The 19,305-nt window shown below is 40.4% G+C and overlaps 1 protein-coding gene and 1 long non-coding RNA gene across 2 annotated transcripts in view; both read right to left on the bottom strand.

The window, feature by feature from the left end:
* LOC123503110 overlaps window positions 1–19,305 on the bottom strand; it is a 69,827-nt gene that overhangs the window by 37,285 nt on the left and 13,237 nt on the right. The window lies entirely within an intron of this gene.
* LOC123503112 lies at window positions 3,515–12,937 on the bottom strand. Its single transcript, XR_006674335.1, has 4 exons — window positions 12,197–12,937; window positions 8,948–8,953; window positions 8,027–8,031; window positions 3,515–3,524 (listed from the first exon to the last, which is right to left on the bottom strand). It is a non-coding gene; the product is annotated as an uncharacterized LOC123503112 (long non-coding RNA).

The raw sequence follows: 19,305 nt of genomic DNA, 5'->3' as shown, positions 1-19,305 counted from the left end.
AATAATCTTACGCAAGTAATCCGAGCAGCTAAATGTAATTACTATCTTAATATATTTTACAATTTCAGAAATAATACCAAGAAAGTATGGAAAACAATAAATGAAATAAAAGGCAATACTAGTATCAAATCTAATACAAAAACCTTACATTATAATAATACTGTATTTGATAACCCAAAAGACATTTCAGAAGCATTCAGTAAATATTTCTCCAACATTGCACCACAACTCGACAATAACCTTCCCCAGTCAAATAATAACCTACATGACTACCTTCAAGGTGACTACCCTAACTCTATGCTACTTCCAATTCTTACCCAACAAGATATTCAGTCAGTAATTAAAAAACTTAAAAACAAGAACCTTTATGTAAATGACATAGCTGTTCCCATAATTAAAAAAAACTGTAACTTCGTTTCCATTCCTCTAACTATTTTACTTAACCAGTCTGTCTCTACAGGAACTTTTCCTGCTATCCTTAAGTTTGCAAAGATCACTCCCATACACAAATCGAGCCCTAAGAATGATCCCAAAAATTATAGACCAATATCACAACTCACAGCATTCTCTAAAATTCTTGAAAACCTAATGAAATCATCTTTAATGCATTATCTAGAAAGCAAAAATATATTAAATTCAACTCAATTTGGGTTTAGATGCAAACGCAACACTTTCCAAGCCTTAAATATTTTTTCATCTGATATTTTTTCAGCCATTGATAATAACATTTCTGTCATCTATATTCATTGATTTTTCCAAAGCTGTTAACCATCAGATTCTACTGAGCAAATTAAATCATTATAGGATCCGTGGACCAATACTCTCATGGTTTGAAGATTATTTAACAGATAGACACCAACAAACCTCCTGTGATGGTGAACTATCTTCCATTACTTCAGTCAGTCTTGGTGTCCCCCCAAGGCAGCATCCTGGGACCAGTATTATTCCTTATATACATTAATGACAGTTCTACAATCTTTCTACATTCTAAAACTATTCTATTTGCAGATGACGTAACTTTATACCTGACAGGTCCAATTCCAGCACAACTAGTACACAATGCCAACCTAGAACTTCATAGACTTTACCAGTGGTGCTTGTACAACAGACTAACCATTAACACCAATGAAACTCACTACATGCTATTCACAACTAAAAATAATATTAACCTACCCCCCCTCCCTACACATAAATAATGAAGTTATTTCTAAAACCAATCATATAAAGTTCCTTGTCATTACCTATGATGACACTTTAACTTTTAAACAACACATTAATAATCTCACTTTAAAGATTTCAAGACACATAGCCTTCATTCACCTCATGAAAGACCTTGCAACACAAGATGTTCTTAAATCCATATTCTATGCCCACATTTACCCTTTGTTAACTTACTGCAACCCTATCTGGTGCACAACCTACTCTACTTATCAAGTTCCTCTAAAGCTACAGCTCAAAGAATTATTGTGAGAATATTAACTAATAGCCATTACTTGGCTCATACTGATCCACTCTTTCAACAAACTAAATTATTAAAATTAGAGGACGTAACAAAACTTGCAATTGCCATCTTCATGTACAATAACAAAAATGAACTCCACAACCTCCTTCCAGCTCATCATTACAACACTGGTCACCGTGACAACCTTTCTCTTCCTCTTCACCGCCTAACTAAATACCAACATTCCATGTCATACTTGGGCCCAGTTGTTTGGAACTCCCTTCCACCGGAAATTCAACACTCACCAACCATCAGTGTATCTAAAAGTAGATTAAAACAAAATATAACTAATTTTTATTGAAAACTTTATATTAGATATGACTGATGTGGCTACTAATGTATAGAAGATAGAACCTCACATCCTTCAACATTCTTAGATTTTTTATGAAATTCAAATACTATATACCTAAATAATTTCACATATGTAAATGTCTAAATTAGTGCTACTGTAATATTATTACTATTATCACTACTATGACTATTATTATTATTATTATTATTATTATTATTATTATTATTATTATTATTATTATTATTATTATTATTATTTTTATTACTGCTTTCATTGATACTGTTGTTATTATTATTCTTATTCTTATTCTTATTATCATTATTATTATTATTATTATTATTATTATTATTATTATTATTATTATTATTATTATTATTATTATTATTATTATTATTATTATTATTATTATTATTATTATTATTATTATTATTATTATTATTATTATTATTATTATTATTATTATTATATTATCATCACATTATTTTCATTCTATTATTTTATCTTATTATTCTAATATCATTTATATGTAATCCCAACACCTTTACATATACATTTTATATACTATTCTGTACTTATCAATATTCATGGATTTGATTATCTTCTACATGCCTTAAAAGCTTTGCTTACAAATACGCTAGCCATTAAGTTATTTAAATGTTCTATTTTTATACATATATGTCACATTTGTATAACTTATGAGCTACAATAAATGTTCAAATGTTCAATGTTCAATGTCTCTCTCTCTCTCTCTCTCTCTCTCTCTCTCTCTCTCTCTCTCTCTCTCTCTCAGTGGTTACTTGGAGTTAACGAAGGATTAAGTGTTGTGGTGAGACCTGCTGAGATTGCGTTATGCTTCATGATAAGTGAGAAGCCACTTGTTCACTTTTGTGCTTCTCAATGATCACCCAGACGAGTGGAGGGGTGGAGGCTTCCGCTGGTGGCAGAGGCGATGGTAATGTCTAAAATAGTGCTACTGTAATATTATTACTTTACGGTAAAAACTTTGGGATTTGATAGATTAATTAATTATAAGAGGAAAATACTCTATACACACATTCTGTGTTTTGCTTTATTTGGCGGGAAATTGACGTACAAGGTGAGTTTATGGGTGGGCCTCCCCTCCTCCCTCCTCCCTTAATTCCCAGCTCGCGACGCACTAGAGTTGTGCGGCACGGCATTAAGTAATCATTATTGCGTCTCGTGGAGGCAGTCAGAGCATTACAGGAAACAGTTAGTTCGCTAATGATAGAATTACATGTTTGTTTTTGTTAGTGAAGGAAATGTACAGGAACACAGCAATACAGTGGTTATTAATTGCTACTTTTGAAACACGTCGCAACTCTCCCGCTCATCAGTCTACATAATGCCACGCTTCTCAACTCCAGTACCAAGGCTCTCACTATTAAGGTCATTACCTTAGTTTAAGGTAATTTAGATACTTTTAAGGTAATGTCTAAGGTAATGCAATTTTTAAGGTATTTCTAAGGTAATTTGAGTATATTTAGGGTAGTGTTTAAGGTAATTGTTAAATGCAATTCTGATATACTGTAATAGCCAAAATGGGATGATATTTATGGTTCTGAACAACAACCCCAGTATATTCTGCACCACAAACTATTCTTTACAAAGACTTGGAGAGTCTGGTTCACGTACAGTACAAGTTCAATTCAGAAGTCGAGAATATCATGACTCCCATACCCGGTTGCGGACGCGTTCCGTACTCGTCACTGGCTCGTCATCTATAAATACTCTCCGTCGTGACGACGTCGGTACTCTGTTCACAACAACCGTAGCAAACTGCTGGACACAGTAGATGGCATTCCAATACTTGTCTACTCTTGAGGTAAGATATTCATTGGTTTTGTGTTTTTGAACTTGCAGCTTAAAGGCTGATTTTTTTTACATATTAGTATAATATGTATTATGTACAGTAATTAGTAATTTTGAACATGCTAGTATAACACCATGATTTTTTGTAATAATTGGAAGACCAGCTAGTTTATTTTATAAGAATAATTTCTAGTAAATTCAGTATGATGAAGTAATCGTATAACTCATAAGTCGTCAGTTATTTATACTTTTGGTTTTGCACATTGTGTTTCTCTCTCTCTCTCTCTCTCTCTCTCTCTCTCTCTCTCTCTCTCTCTCTCTCTCTCTCTCTCTCTCTCTATATATATTATCGTATATACGTATCAATATATATATATATATATATATATATATATATATATATATATATATATATATATATATATATATATATATATATATATATATATATATATATATATATATATATATATATATATATATATATATATATATATATATATATATATATATATATATATATATATATATATATATATATATATATATATATATATATATATATATATATATATATATATATATATATATATATATATATATATATATATATATATAAACTAAGGTAATTTTCAGGGATATGGTCCAACAGATCTAAGGTAATTTGGTGAAATCTAGAGTAAAAATCGGCAACATCTAAGGTAATGCTTTCTTCTACTTGTGGGAACCCTGCTCTCTATCTCTCTCTCAGTAGGTACTACAACACACAGCCACACAGAGGATGGTGAAGAGGGAGGCGACATGTTCTGATCACAGAGAGGGACATGCATGGACCAGCCTAATATGGCTAAGTACTAATACTCTGATACTTAAACATTATTAATCAGATGTGTGCTGAGAAAACGATCGCGGTAGTGGATCACAGCTTAGTACCACGCGGTGTTGGGCCAGTAGAGGGCGCGAAAATAAGAACATACAGGTGCCCCGGAGCTAAAGCTTCCTCGTTTGAGTCAAGTCCTTTCTCTAATCATCTAATGTATTACAGTGGCCTCATGATTTCACTATATTGTTCTTGGGTGGCAATGCTGTGTACGATGGTTGTATGCCTCGTAACATTGCACATCATATTGAAGCAGTTGTTGAACTAATTCATACCTACTGTCATTCACAAATTGCTTTGGTGCTATTGGAGCATCGAAACCCACCAATTAATTCTAGATTCCATGTGACTGCCACACAATACAGAAAGGTGGCAAATACCATAAATACTAGACTGAAAAGGAAATACAAAACCAAATCATATGTATAGTTCCTAAGTATAGGTGGTAAAACCCTTCCAACATGGTGTAACTGATGGGATACACTTCAATGAAGAGGCTCAGTTCCACCTACGCCACAAGTTTAGAAATGCCATAAGATATTTCATAGAGAACAGTCAGTAATTCAACATGGATTTAGCTAAACCGAAAAGATCCCTAAAGGCGTATAAAGGACACCTTAGCAGAGCCATTAACAACTGTGAGGATTTGCTAAACCAACCTTACTCTGACAAGATTGAGTTAGAAAAATCAATTACTAACTTAGAAACGAGATGGAATTCATACGAGCAATCATATGAAACGGTAGAGAAAATACTTCTTGAAATAGAAGGTGATGATAATGAAATAGATTCATTACAGACTGATTACTATAGAAGCCATGAAACTTACCAACAATCTATATCTAAAATGAGAAGTGTGCTGAACCAGATAACACATCAAACCAGTGGCGGACCATCAGCACCAGGTACAACCACTGCGCCAGCAGCTTCAGCTTCAGTGTTACCAAAACTAACTAACCTCCAGTTACCGACCTTCTCTGGAGACTTAATAGAATATGAACAGTTCATTGATCAATTTGAAGCACAGATAGAAAGCAGACCTGACTTGGAACCAGTTACGAAACTTCAATTCCTCAAATCCTTATTGGAAGGACGTGCATTAGATCTGGTAAAGGGATACAGCTCTACTTCCACTAATTACGACAGTGCTCTTAACACACTTAAGGAAACATATGGCGATAAGGAAAGGATCAAACATTGCTTACTACACAAAATTACAAGTACTGAGTCATCAAAGCATGATAAAACTGAGTTAAAATCATTCAGAAGAAAAATGTTAAATTACACAAGAAGTTTAAGGAATAAGCACAACTTTGATTGCTGTGAAAGGATGATCGCTTCATTGTTTGAGCATGAGTTATCCACTACCACCATAAGACAGTTATATCTAAAATATGAAGTTAATTATTTGAATTTAGATCAATTAAATGAAGGCATCAGGGATCTTGTGTCTCACATGGAAGTGGAAAATCAACAAAAACCAAAAGCATCAAAGCCAGAGATTCCAACAGTGTTCTCGGAACGTGCACCAGAAAGGCAAGTGGGAACATACTTTGCTTCCAGAACTCCAATTAAAGGCGGCAAAGAAAGTTACGATATGAAATGCAGATTTTGCGGTGCAGGTCACAAGGATTCTTACTGCACTAACTACCTACAGAAGTGGTCATGAACGAATACACAGACTTGGAGTATTAAACCTCTGTGCTCGGTGTATGGGAAATCATAATCCAAAGGTTTGTAACATTAAATTGCAACAATGTAGAAAGTGTTCCCGAGGGATTCACCACACGACTTTGTGCAAGAGTTACGATAATAAAGCAACTAAAGTACCGGGCAGTAAGACTACACAAGCACAAAGTAGGGAAGAAGATCACACTGAGGAACATCAGCCATCAATGAGTAACGTAAATCATGTGAATGTTACCACAACATCTCGACATACCACAAACTTACCTGTGGTGTGATAACGAGGTAGCATTACAATGGATCAGGAATAATAATTCCAAACTTCCATAATTATGTCATGAACAGAGTAAATGAAATCTGTGAATTACAGCGAAAGTATAACTTCAGACATGTGGAGACTAAAGCTAACCCAACAGATTTGCTGAGTCGAGGTGTGTCACTACAGGAGCTAGTAAAGCGGACACTATGGTTTCGAGGCCCCGAGTGGCTCACCAACGAAACCCAATGGCCCAATGGCCGCAACAAAAGCCATCTGAGTAAAGAAGTCAGTGTAACTCAAGCAGATGTTGAGTCAGTCGCTTCTGAGACATAACTAAATTTTCATCGCTGCGAAAATTGATCACAGTCACGGAGTGCCTATTTAGATTCATAACTAACATATACAGGCGTGAAGGTGGTTTATGAAATGAGATAACACTTGTGCAGTGAAATCTTGGCTTAAGAAAGTACAGGACGAAAATTACAAGACAGAAATACATTACGCGCGCGCGTGTGTGTGTGTGTGTGTGTGTGTGTGTGTGTGTGTGTGTGTGTGTGTGTGTGTGTGTGTGTGTGTGTGTGTGTGTGTGTGTGTGTGTGTGTGTGTGTGTGTGTGTGTGTGTGTGTGTGTGTGTGTGTGTGTGTGTGTGTGTGTGTGTGTGTGTGTGTGTGTGTGTGTGTGTGTGTGTGTGTGTGTGTGTGTGTGTGTGTGTGTGTGTGTGTGTGTGTGTGTGTGTGTGTGTGTGTGTGTGTGTGTGTGTGTGTGTGTGTGTGTGTGTGTGTGTGTGTGTGTGTGTGTGTGTGTGTGTGTGTGTGTGTGTGTGTGTGTGTGTGTGTGTGTGTGTTGTAGTGTGTGTATGTGCACCAGTGTGTGCTGTAGTGGTGTGGTGATGTGTGTGTGCACCACGGCTCACCACAATTGTTGTGACACTCGCCTCCCTCACTCCTCAGGTTTGACACAAGGATTGGTGGCCTGACCTTCACCGAGCAGTTCCTCAGCATCAGCACGGCGCTGCCCAGCAAGAATGCGTACGGCCTCAGGGAGAACGCACACGACTCCTTCCGACACGTGATGGACGGCTCAGTGTGGCGGCTCTTCTCCCGAGACGAGGGACCCGTGCCACAGGTACAGGCAGAGATTTCCTGTGGCAGGCCAGGGACCTCAGCGGCAGACAGTCTTGTGGCTGGATGTAGTGCTTGTGGTTTGCCTGAAGGAGGCCAGCCTGTGGTGCAGGGAAATACTAGAAATGTTCCTTGTTTCCTTGTTGCAGGCCGGAAAGCAAGTGAACCTGTATGGGTGCATCCGTTCTACCAGTGTGTGGAGAACGACGGGCGAGCCCACGGCGTGCTGCTCCTCAACAGCAACGCCATGGGTGAGCACAGAGTGGCAGAGTGACACAGCACTCTACACGCAGCCTTGGTGTGTAGTGAAGCTGATTATGTAACATAGAAATCAACCAACTTTTGGGTAATGGCACCTGTGGGTGAAGGTAATCAATGCACACCTGTTCTGCGGTGGCTCTTCACTACTTTGCTGTTTAGTCAGTTTTGTATCTAAGATCTTCATAGTATCCATCACAGCAGCTGTTCCACTCTGTAAGATCGTCGATAAGTGTTTGAAGCCCAGCCTTTGTTTTTGGCAAACAAAGCCTCTTTCTCGCTAGTTGTGGTGGAGCTTTCTTCTTTATTGGGATGGAGATGCTGAGGGCAGAGTGATCGCTGACTACCTCAGGCACCACCGTACACTGTCCACTAATCCCCTGACCATTGAGTACACAAGCGTAATGAAGCCCGCCAGCCTTCACGTGCGTCACACAGGCACACAGGCACACAGACACATAGACACACAGACACACAGACACACAGGCACACAGACACACAGACACACAGGCACACAGGCACACAGGGGGCCCCTAACAAGTGTGCTTCAGGATGATCTTGCACGAAATGATAGAAAGCCTTTCCATTGCTATTGTCAAAGCCATTTAAATGTCCTAGTTTTGCATGCCTTGCGTTGAGGTCTCCAGCTATCAGTGTTACATCATTGTATATGCACTCAGGAATGTTACTTACATTGAAACTGTTCTTTGATGTATACAGATTTACTATATTTAATACACCACTGTCTAGGTAAATTGTAATGGATATGCTTCCAGTACCCTCCTCCCTTACCGGTTGTGTGATAATTCTGATGGTAGAGAACACGTGACACACGTAGAGAGCCCTCGTGCCGCATTTGCAGCAGGCAGATGACAACCCTGATACCCTGTTGGCTGTGGTACAGAGCCATTATCTCTGTCACCTGTGTCCTGAAGAAGTAGAACGTCGCTAAATGTTTGGTGACATAACAGTGACTGTCTGCAGTCCTGTTTCGTACACTGTTTACATTCTATCATAGCATCAGAAGAAGATCGTCCATTGTTCTCTCTCTCTCTCTCTCTCTCTCTCTCTCTCTCTCTCTCTCTCTTTAATTCCTTGGGACGTAATACCTATATATCACCACATCCTCCTCCTCCTCCTCCTCCACCTCCTCCTCCTCCTCCTCCTCCTCCTCCTCCTCCTCCTCCTCCTCCTCCTCCTCCTCCTCCTCCTCGTAAACTTCTTCTTCTTCTTCTTCTTCTTCTTCTTCTTCTTCTTCTTCTTTCTTCTTCTTGTTGTTTCTTGTTGTTCTTGTTGTTCTTGTTCTTTCTTCTTTTCCTTCTTTTTCGTCTTCTTGTTATCATTATTATCATTCTCTCCTGAAAATTCTCTCTCTCTCTGTCTCTCTGTCTGTCTGTCGTGTGAAATTGAGTAAGTTACTGGCTGCTTTGCTCAAGAAATTCAGCATAGGAGTGGATAGGGCATTGAGTCAGATTTAGGAGATCATTGATGAATAATAGAAAGAGAGTGGGTGATAGGACAGAACCCTGTGGAACACCACTGTTGATAGTTTTAGGGAAGAACAGTGACCGTCTACTACAGCAGCAATAGAACGATCGGAAAGGAAACTGGAGATGAAGGTACAGAGAGAAGGATAAAATCCGTAGGAGGGTAGTTTAGAAATTAAAGATTTGTGCCAGACTCTATCGAAGGCTTTCGATATGTCAAGGCCGACAGCAAAGGTTTCACCGAAGTCCCTAAAGAGGATGACCAAGATTCAGTTAGGAAAGTAAGAAGATCACCAGTAGATCTGCCTTTACGGAAACCATACTGGCAATCAGAGAGAAGGTTGTGAGCTGATAGATGCCTCATTATCTTCCTATTAAGGATAGACTCAAAGGCTTTAGAAAGGCAGGAAATCAAAGCTATAGGGCGGTAGTTAGAAGGATTGGAGTGGTCACCTTTTTAGGGACAGGTTGAATGTGAGCAAACTTCCAGCAAGAAGGATAAATAGAAGTAGAGACACAGATGAAAGAGTTTGACCAGGCAGTGAGCGAGTTCGGAAGCACAGTTTTGAGAAAACAGGAGGGACTCCATCCGGACCGTAAGCCTTCCGAGAATCAAGGCCAGAGAGGGCCAGGAAAACGTCTTTATAAAGAATTTTAATTTTAGGGATGAAGTAGTCAGAGGGTGGAGGAGTAGGAGGAATATGCCCAGAATCATCCAAAGTTGAGTTGGTAGCAAAGGTTTGAGCGAAGAGTTCAGCTTTAGAAAAGAAGAGACAGCTGTAGAGCCATCTGGATGAAGTAAAGGAGGGAAAGACGAAGAAGTAAAGTTGTTAGAGATATTATTGGCTAGATGCCAGAAATCTCGAGAGGAGTTAGAATTGGAAAGACTTTGACATTTTCTATTGATGAAAGAGTTTTAGTAAGTTGGAGAATAGATTTGGCATGATTACGGGCAGAAATATATAGGGCATGAGTTTCAGCAGTTGGATGGCTACGGAACCGTTTGTGAGCCGCCTCTCTATCATTGACAGCACGAGAACAAGCAGAGTTAAACCAAGGCTTTTAGCTTTAGGGTTAGAGAAAGTATGAGGAATGTATAGCTCCATGACAGAGATAATCACCTCTGTTATGCGCTCGGCACAAAGAGAAGGATCTCTGACATGAAAACAATAATCATCCCAAGGAAATCAGAATAGTACTGCCTTAGTTCCTTCCACTTAGCAGAGTTAAAATGCCAGAAGCACCTCCGCTTAGGCGGGTCCTGAGGCTGCACTGGAGTGATAGAACTGGTAACGGAAATTAGATTGTGGTCGGAGGAGCCCAACGGAGAGGAAAGTTTAACAGAGTAAGCAGAAGGGTTGGAGGTTAGGAAAAGATCAAGAATGTTGGGCGTGTCTCCAAGGCGGTCAGGAATACGGGTAGGGAACTTCACTAGCTGCTCTAGGTCATGAAGGATAGCAAAGTTGAAGGTTTGTTCACCAGGTTGGTCAGTGAAAGAAGATGAAAGCCAAAGCTGGTGGTGAACATTGAAATCCCTAAAATGGAGATCTCAGCAAAGGAAAGTGAGATAAGATGTGCTCCACCTTGGAAGTCAAATAGTCAAAGAATTTTACATAGTCAGAGGAATTAGGTGAGAGGTATACAGCACAGATGAATTTAGTTAGAGAGTGACATTGAAGTCTTAGCCAGATGGTAGAAAATTCTGAAGATTCAAGATTGTGGGCACGAGCAAGTGGTGTCGTTACGCACGTATGCGCAACATCCAGCTTTGGATTGAAAATGAGGATAGAGCAAGTAGGAGGGAACAGAAAAGGGCTGCTGTCAGTAGTCACAGACAACTGTGTTTCGGTTAGGAAGAGAAGATGAGGTTTAGTAGAGGAGAGGTGGTGTTCCACAGATTGAAAATTAGAACGAAGGCCACGAATGTTGCAGAAATTGATAGTGAAAGTATTAGATGAAGTGTCAAGACACCCAAGGTCGACAGCAGAGGGCAGTCCGACCTGGGGACATTTATGGTCCCCTCCCCAGAGGGGGACTCCGAGGCAGGGCGTGGTGAAGCCATTATTAAATTTTGATTTGAAGAGAGTGTAAAAGTGTAAGGTGTTGTAGTGTAGTGTAGGAAGTAGTAGAAGTTGTCTTTAGAGGGCAGGCTGCAGCTGCTCAATTGTATAAATGAGACCACAAAGGGAACCGGGAAGAGAGGACACGGGGAATCACTCAATCTGCAGCACTGCCTACATCCCCGTAAATACCTCTCCTGGAGTATTCCACCGGGCGGCAGGTGACTACTGCCTACTCCATTACATTGTTTGTGTGTGTGTGTGTGTGTGTGTGTGTGTGTGTGTGTGTGCAGGCGCGGATCCAGAATATCTATTTGGGGGGGGGCCCGCCGCCCTCAAGATAGTGAAGACCAATGGATAGTGATTAGTGATGGCGGTTTTTTGCTTAAAATTCTCAGCTCTGAGCTCTCGAACAGTCAACGTATGTATGTAACAAATTACTCCTTCCTTCCTCCCATCTCTCTCGCCTTCTTTTAGCTGCAAATTACTGCTAGTGCAAATAGCACGTATTGTAGTGGTTACATAGAGACATGACCGCCAGTAGTTGCAGTGATTGTAACTAATTAGTAGTCACTATAAACAAGTGTCGGTGGAGAGACGATTCCTGGCATCATCGCCATCCTCATCCACGGTCTCACGCCGCCATGCCAGTAAACACATTCCATTTATGAGTGGTATAACACATGAAGATCTGACCAAAGCTGAACTTTCAATCTGTATGCAATAACCTATTTACATGCTTCTGACATCTTCAACAACAATACACTATCAGTTAGAGGAAGAAATACAAGAAAATGCGGAAATTCATGAGAGGAAGCTCACCTCTGGATACAGCGTGCTACATTCCTCCTCGGTCTTCTTGTCCCCCGATCAGCTGTGCAACGTCATTTTCTATTATTTATAATAAAAGAGCATTTATTATTTTTAGGGTTAACTATTTTTTTATTCATCCATCCACTAAATTTAACTTATTGCTTGCATGTGAGGAATGAGGTCACATATTTTTCCTAGGCCTTTAAATTTAGTTCTATAATAAACAATATACGTTTTCGACTTCCGTAACTTAAATACTGAAAGTAAATAAAGAAAATTCTAAGTTCTCCAGAAATGCAAACGAAAGGTACAAGTTATTGTTTTGATTATCACAGAAAGTGGACATTTTAGCAGATTTTAGCAGACATTTCGTCCGATACCCTCGGCCCCTCTCCATCGTCCCTGGGTTGCTGGGAACGGCCCCATATGAGTATATACGCGTAGATTCTTAGATGAGTGCGGGGACCTGGCCTTTGGGCACGTGCCTGCTGTGCCCTGGCCCTGAAGGAGAGTGAAAAGTTGCATCAGATACAGAAAAAAAAATAGTATCCCGTCCACCTCCACATAGCGGCCCGAGCCCGAGCCATCTCCCCCCCTTCTCCTGCATCAGCGCCTGCATTATGCATATATATACCTATACGGCCGACGACACATTCCGCTGCTTTCCGCATTATAGTTGCAGCAGATTACAATAATTATTTTAAGCGATTTTGTTCTGTACCCACTATCAGCATATGGCATACAGTCGAGATTTTTTAAAGGGGAGCGGAGATTTTGGGGGGGGGGCCGGGCCTCCTGGGCACCCCCCCTGTATCCGCGCCTGCTCCTCCTCCCTTTTTCTCTCCGCCATGACAACAAACATGGGGTGGTGGTGCTCCGTCATTTGAGGAATAATTCAAAGGAAGCAGAACACGTTGGGAGAGGCTACTACTCTCAACAGGTGCGTGAATACGTATAGGTGGTACTGAGCGAAGAAGATTAGAAAGTGGTGTTGTGGACTTAGAAGTATTTTAAGGCAAAAATCTGAAGCCTTATCCTAAAACACCCCTTCGAATCGCGCACCATTTATTGCGCATGCGCAGTACCCCTGACGCCGTTGCTATGGTAACGCGCCTCGAAGCTCCATTCAAAGTCGCACCTACTGCACCACAAACCCAAATCCAACATCAATCAACAAGCACCATGACATCTACCCAATCTGAAGTGGAGCAGCAGCAGCCAAGTCCCGAACCATACCCACAGCCACCAACAAGGGAGTTTCTAAACAAAAACTTCCATAAAGCTGATCTACAAAAGCGATGTCGGGAACTGGGACTAACAAAAATATGGGTAAACAAAGATCAGCTTATAGAAATGATTATAAGAAATACACCACCACCCTCCCAAAATCCAGACGCTGCATCACCTGTATCCAGCGGCCTACACTCACTTGACGTCACAGTGACATCTGTGCCTCATAGCGTTACTCATCTCGACATCGCACAGGTACCCTGTGTGGAAAATACACAAACACAATGCCCCGACGAAACGTCGCCGACAACAGTACCAACCTCACAAACCAGTAACACTGCAGATGAACAGATTCCTGCTCCACCTCCCGGAAGCAACCAGACATCACCAGCAGCGGACACAGGACACCCTACCACAATACCAGCATCACAAGAGGGCCACACAGCTGATGCAGGCCAGACAACATCTGGACCCGCCCTGACACCACCAGCAGAGGACGTGGAGCAACCTTTCGCAGATGAAACACATTCCCCCAAGACACCCCTCAGCTCTGATGACAACGGTGATCGGCTCGAGATGACCCTGCTCAAGGTCAACAAGGACATAGAAACCATCAAGCTAAAATTACACACGAAGGACACGGAAATAGATTTGCTGAACACCGAAGTAAAACAGCCTATACCATTATTCAACACCTTCAGCAACGAGTCAGTGAACTAGAACTTCAGGTGAAAAATCAAGACTCACAGCAGGAGGCCATCGATCACGTCGCAACCTCATCAAGGTGTCTTCTCTTAGGAGATACCAATGTACGACGAGTCCTACGCTCTGATTTACACGAGAACTGTTCCGTTAAGACCGTTGCACGTGCAAACATGGATCTTCTAAGATGTTGGGTAAATGAACAGTTAAAAGTAACACCTGGAGAATGTGAAATATACTGTGGACTTTATGACATTTTAGAAGGAAAAACCCCAGAAAATATCCTTGATTGCTTAGGTTCTCTAGTCTCTGATCTGAAGGAACGAAACAGTAACATGGTAATAAATGTGTGTCAGATCGTACCAGTACCAGTGTCTGTGGAAGTTCAGTGCTCTATCAGCGACTATAACGAACAGCTAGTGAAGTGGGGCGAAGCAAATGGCGTAGGAGTTGTGAAAACGACTCCTGAGTTCACGCTCGGTACTGGTAGCGTTGACGAGTTGTGCTTCGAAGATGAAGAAAATAGAACTATTCTGATGAATAGACTGGGCGTGATCAGGTTGTTGAACACAATTGAAAAACAGTGCTCAAGGTTTAAACTAAGCAGTGACTGGGTAAATATTAAAAGAAACTCAAGGAACTTTTATAATAATCAAACTGAGAGGAAAAATCAATCTATAATACAGGTTGTTAGTTACCCCCAGCAAAACAATGCTCTGAAAAATGTCACTACACCCACCACCAACAATACTCAGGGCCACCCTCCCGCGCCAGGCGTACACGCATCACCTCCCTCCCACACCTACACTACTACACACCCCCGGCACTTAACTACTCAGCCTCATGTAGTAGCTCCGTCGCGGCCTCTCACCATGCCTGCACGGAGGGCTCTCTCTCCTCATACGCATTCAGCACATCCCGTCAGGAAAATCCCACCACTTTCCTACGCTGAAACAGTCCATAGAGCTGTGCCTGGCAGCAGAGGACTGGATCAGGAAATGAAATGGCGAGACGAGAGGAGAGGTTACGACCATGACACTCCAGTGGCTGGCGACAAGTTGGGAGAAACAACAACACTCAGAACATCCCTTCCACCAGACCACACATACAATTTGGAACACACTACACTCACAAAGTACACAACACAAATTACAGACATGGTTGTTTTAACTGCGGCGAATACAACCATCGCCAAGCAAACTGTCGCTTCGACCACCGGCTAAGATGTGGTCTGTGCCACCGAGTGGGACACAAACAGAAGCTGTGTCGCAACTACTCATACAGCGAATAGGGAGACGGCGAGGAAGGAAGGGCCACAGTAAATACAACAGAAAGGAAGAACATGATAATCGATCACATAAATGCCCAAAGCATATTAAGTAACAAGGATGAGATAAATCTATTAATCAAAGACAGAGACACTGACATACTGTGTGTAAGCGAAACATGGTTATCTTCCGATACTCCCAATGATCACATTGCGATCCCCAACTATAACGTGTATAGATGTGATAGAGGAAGGAGGAGGAGTATGTGTGTATGTTAAGGATGTTTATAAGGTTACTACTATTGATTTTGACATTGTAAAACCTGAGGGTGTCGAAGACATATGGTTGTCGGTACAGAATTGTAAACTTCCTACAATTATTATAGGTTGTCTATACCGACATCCAAAATCTCTTTATGTACATATGATTATATCACTGACGTCATCAAATCTGTAAGCCTGAAAAACAAGTCATTTTATATTTTAGGTGATTTTAATGATGATCTTTTATCAAATAACAGTAAGTTAAAGAAAATTATTGCAAATGCGAAATTAAGTCAGTTAATTACAAAAGCTACGAGAATCACTCCCACCTCTGCCACTCTGTTAGACATTATCGTAACAAACAAGCCCGAGTCAGTCATTCATAGCGACACCGTTCCTTGCCCTGTAGCTGACCATGACCTAATTACTGTTACGGTAAATTTAAAGAAACCAAAACGTCCACCAATTTTTAAAACTTTTCGCGATTTACGTTTTACTCTTCCGACACGTTTCGAAATCTGCTGAGGCAGGAGAGTAACGAGCTGGATAAAGTATTTGCAACAGATGATGTGGAGACTCAGGTTGATATTTTTACTAAATGTTTCACAAGATGCTTAAACGTTTGTGCTCCTTTAGTGACAAGGCAGGTTAGGAGGCCTCCAGCCCCGTGGATCAACGCGCACCTACGCGAGATAATGAGGAGAGGGACAACACACAGATGCGCCTTAAGAAGGACAGACATAATGTTCTCCTGCAGGACGAATATAAGACCCAGAAAAACAAGTAAAGACGTTACTTAATAAATATAAATCGGATTATTTTAACCAAAAACTTGAGGATGACAGAGGCAACACAGCCGCCATCTGGAACACGCTGAAACAACTTGTACCTGCCGCAACAAATAAAGCTTGTCCCTTGTTAACAGGAAATACTGTAGAACTTGAAAACAAAGTAAATTATTTTAACAATTTCTTTGCGAACATTGGGAAACTGACATTTGAGAAATCACAACAAAACTTACCAGATCATGAGAACGCAGTACAAGCCACTACTGACCCAGCAAACACTCCAGATGACAGTTTGTTCCGACCTCAGCCTACTGACAGTAACAGCATAATACTAATAATAAAACACCTAAAGAACACTTCCTCTTGCGGCTCTGACGGCATTTCACTGAATTTTCTAAAAGAGTCCCTGCCAGTTGTTATTAATTACTTAACATATATTATTAACACTTCAATTGTGACTGGTTCATTCCCTTCCCTGTGGAAACACGCCATAGTAGTCCCAATTTTCAAATCTGGAGATATCAACGAACCAAAAGACTATCGGCCAATATCTTTGCTGCCCATTATTTCAAAGGTTTTAGAGAAAGTAATAGCAGGACAACTCATGGCACATCTGGAAAGGAATCACCTGCTCAGCAACACTCAACACGGTTTCAGAGCCTCTTTCTCCACTGAAAGTGCTCTCTTAAAACTATCTGATAAACTATATCAAAATATTGACACCAAACAGTTATCCTTAATTACACTGTGTGATCTATCAAAAGCATTCGATAGCATAAACCATAAAATGTTGATGAGAAAACTTAACATGCTAAAAATTGACTCATTTTGGTTCAACAGTTATTTGCACAAAAGAACGCAGTCCGTTAGAATCGGTAAACACATATCAGATAAAATAGATGTTTCTTATGGGGTTCCACAGGGATCTGTCCTTGGACCCATTCTATTTATTATTTACGTAAACGATCTCTCACAATACCTTTCAGACTGCCTTATTTTACAGTATGCTGATGATACACAATTCATTCACACTGGACGTATTGACAGGCTAGAAGACTTAATACGTAAGGAGAAGAAACTCTGTCAAAAGCCAAGCGCTATTTCAACTCAAATGGCTTATTGTTGAACACCAAAAGACGCAGTGTATGTTTATTGGCAGTAGGGGACTCATATCACAGATCCCGCCCAACACCACCTTACGGGTTGACGGCGCCACAATCATTCCCAGCAGCTCTCTCAAGAATCTCGGCATATATTTCGATCAGCACATGACTTTCGACTCACACGTAAATAAAATAAGTGGCAAGATCTTCAGTACCATAATTTACATCAATCGGATAAAAGACAGTTTCAGCAAATGTTCAAGAAAAACAGTTATACAATCACTGGTTCTAAGTATTATTAATTATGGAATAAAGGTGTGGGGTACAACAAGCAAAACACTTCTGAATCAAATTCAAAATTGCAAAACTTTGCCGCAAAAGTTGCTCTTGGTGGTGCAGCTAAACACGAACATGCCACACCATTCTTGAGGGAGCTTGGATGGTTGAAGATAAATCAAAGATATATGTATGAGTTGGGTGTTATGATGTACAATGTAACAAGGAGTTCTCCCAACGCTATTGTTAAAATGCCATTAGTGAGTGAGATTTCTACTGCTGCTACCAGACAGCAACACCAATTATATGTGCCAAAAAGCAACACGTGTACAGGGAGCGTTCCACACTAGTGGCTGGACCCAGACTCTGGAACAGCCTCCCCCACCACATCACAAATTCACACTCTTTACTCTCATTTAAGAAACATCTGTTCCTCCATCTTTTTAACCAACAGTTCACTTAGCAACATTATTGTTAGTCTGAAGATTTTATTTTGTTTTACCCTGATTACTTTATATTGATGTTACGCTTTTATATAGTAATTTTACCCTATTTTACTTCTGTTTTGTTTTAATTGTAACGCAGATGTATGTCTAAAGTTTTTAGTCAAATTAGATACATTGCCCAAATCATGGCAGAACTAATATTAGTTACCTACGTGTAAATTTTATTTTATAATATTTGCAGTTTTCCACTAAATTCAATATCTTTAGATGTCATAATGTATCTATTTATGTAAGATAATAACCATTGCAAAATGGAATAAAGATTTGATTCTGATTCTGATTCTGTGTGTGTGTGTGTGCGTGTGTATATGTGTGTGTGTGTGTGTGTGTGTGTGTGTGTGTGTGTGTGTGTGTGTGTGTGTGTGTGTGTGTGTGTGTGTGTGTGTGTGTGTGTGTGTGTGTGTGTGTGTGTGTGTGTGTGTGTGTGTGTGTGTTTCACTAATATCTCTAAAAGAGGATGACCAAGACTCAGTAAGGAACGCCAGAAGATCACCAGTAGAGCGATCTTGACGGAAGCCATACTGGCGATCAGATAGAAGGTTGTGAAGTGACAGATGTTTGAGAATCTTCCTATTCAGGATAGATTCAAAAACTTCAGACAAGAAAGAGATTAAAGCTATAGGGCAGTAATTTGAGGGGTTTGAACGGTCACCCTTTTTAGGAACAGGCTGAATGTAGGCAAACTTCCAGCAGGAAGGAAAGCTAGAAAAAGATAGATGAAGTTTAAAGAGTTTAAAGAGGCAAGGTGCAAGCACGGAAGGACAGTTTTTGAGAACAATAGGAGGGAGATGGAAGGCTCAAGTACCTTTTGTGGGCAACCTCTCTATACTGGAAAGCTCCCTCCACCAACACATCAACCATCATTCTGACATTCAAAGGAATAATGACGAATACCACGAGGCAAATTGTTAATAAGTACAATTATAATATGCATACACTCTCTCTCTCTCTCTCTCTCTCTCTCTCTCTCTCTCTCTCTCTC

Source organism: Portunus trituberculatus, chromosome 13 (genome assembly GCF_017591435.1).
Source record: "Portunus trituberculatus isolate SZX2019 chromosome 13, ASM1759143v1, whole genome shotgun sequence".
Lineage (NCBI taxonomy): Eukaryota > Metazoa > Arthropoda > Malacostraca > Decapoda > Portunidae > Portunus > Portunus trituberculatus.
This window is presented reverse-complemented; position numbering and strand designations above follow the sequence as displayed.